Source organism: Atta cephalotes (assembly GCF_000143395.1).
Source record: "Atta cephalotes unplaced genomic scaffold scaffold00014, whole genome shotgun sequence".
Lineage (NCBI taxonomy): Eukaryota > Metazoa > Arthropoda > Insecta > Hymenoptera > Formicidae > Atta > Atta cephalotes.
The window spans coordinates 1,470,285-1,472,764 of NW_012130078.1; positions in this window are offsets into that span (position 1 = coordinate 1,470,285).

Consider the following 2,480-nt stretch of genomic DNA (forward strand, 5'->3'; position numbering starts at 1 on the left):
GTATTTGAGAGCATTCGATGAACCTCAGCCGCAGATTTCTTCATATTGAAGCAAAAAATTAAAACCTCCCGCAAATGACGAGAATTTGGCTCGTAAACTGACATTTTCAATCGAGAATAACTTTATGATGCAGACACAAATCGACTAATGTTTCTATGGAGTTATGTTGACAGATGCCCAAGTTTATTGTATGACGTCTATGATCTATTTATTTCGACCACCACTTACTTCTAAAGCCATCTATAGGAAAATGGCGGAAGCAAAGTTGTACACCTAATAATTTTATGATTTATTAGTTTAGTAGATGTATTTATGCATTTAGAACTCAATAATATTCGATTTTTCTTTAAAATTGCGATTTCAGTGTTATCATCAAAGTTTGATTATCAACGAAGATGATAACTGCAGAGAAAAAATTGTAATTTCTCTGCAATACATAGAATATTATAGCTTTATAAGTATGCATATTTATTTATGGAACATTTATGTAATAAAAAAAATCATAAATTTTATAATGTATGAGACAAATAATCAAGCGTGCGATATCCGCATCAACTCGCAAAAAATACTACTATTGTACTATTAGGGACTTCGCAATAAAAGGAATAGGGAACAGAGAATAAGAATTTCAATGTATCAGAAATTGTGTATTCCATAATACATAATTTCTGATAAGTTGAAATTCTTATTCTCTGTTTTTTGTTTCCTATTTCTTTTATTGTGCGGAATCTCTTACTGCCACGAGATGGCGGTGTATGGAATAACTGTAGGATAGCAATAAAAAGTATACATAATATTAGATCAGTTCTTTTTTATTGAACTTTTGCAGTAGTTCTTCCTTTTTTCTCCAAGAAGAAAGAAGAGAAAGATATGAACTGGTGTAATAATTTAATAAGAAAAAACAGGCTAATTGTAGTATCAATTAGTATATCAACACTGTACAATCGATAACAAAAAAGTTGCAACATCTTTTTTTCGCTGAGTTTCGGAATGCAGCTTGTTCACCGAACAATTGGTTCTTATATTCATGAATCCACAAATGAAAACTAATCACTCAGTGAGTAGTTGCATTCCGATATCTATCGAAAAAAAAAGTGTTGAAATCTTTCTATGACTGGCTGTATCTGTACTGCGTACTGTTTAGAAACATAATGGTACAGAACAGTATCGTATCAATACAGCTATTAAGTCTTGTATTCATGCTAGAAATCAGTCCGAGATCTCGGATGAAGAAAAAATTAACCGATCACAATGACCAATCGTCATATGATCAAATGTTCAAATATGATTTTTTCTCTGTCCGAGATATCGATTTCTAGTATGGTGGATATCAACTTTAACAGGAGAGAGATCTGTGGAGATCTGTAATCAAAGACAATATATAGCTAGGGCCTATTTTTGAAAAGCATCGCATACGAAAAATTAGAGAAATACTATAATATACGCATACTATAGTAATTTTTCTTGTTTTTCATATGCGATACTTTTCAAGAATGCCCAGAGGCGCAATTCCGTAACTGTCTTTACGCTACCTATTGACAGTTGTCGATGTTGCGTAGCTTTTTCATCATATAAAATATCTGCGCAACGACACCAACAATTATCGTGTAAAATAGTTACAGAATTGTACAGAATATAGGTCCAGTTGCAGGATTCTTTAAACATTTTATTGTTATTATTGTTAACTAGCGACAACCAATGAGAGTCGCGTTTTCTTCCAGTCCTGTCGCTAGTTAACGATAGCGACAATTATTGATAAGACGTTTAGAAAATCTTGCTACTGATCACAGAAAAGTGATTGGTTCTTATTTATGGATTTATAAATAAAAACCAATCATTTGGTGAGCAAGTTGCATTTCGAAACTTATCAGAAAAAAAGTATTGCAACCTTTCTGTGATCAGCTGTACATACATGATAATCTGATTTATGAAAATACATATGAAAAAGCATATGATTTTCTGAACCTGAAAATAGTTATTATAATATTAAAATTAAATATTAGACAGTAACTGACTGGATGTTTAATTGAACTGCACAAATTTTTATTAGGTCATATTGACCAGATCTATCATAGCTATGTATTCATGATTATATGAGTGTTATAATAAATATTTACGCACTTTCTCGCACTTCACGCCAAGATTCGTATATCCTATTGTCACCTATTGTTTTTTTTCATGAAGATATGGAATAAAAATACTAAAGTTATTTAAAACTTCCGAAAATTCAGATTATTTCGTTTTTCCGTCAAATTTAATTGTACACGGACATAAGGTTTAGTTGTATCCTTAATCGTGCACTGCGAGCATTAATGTAGAAAGGTGATCACTTCTAAATTTATAAAAATTTCTGAGGGAAAGAATCGAAGTTCTTGGATGTACTTCACATCTCCTTTATTAGAGAGCAGTGTGGCGTTGTAAAGTTTTAGTTGCGGCGCTTGAGTCAGTTCTTTTTTTGGTTTCCTTTCTCTCTCTCTCTC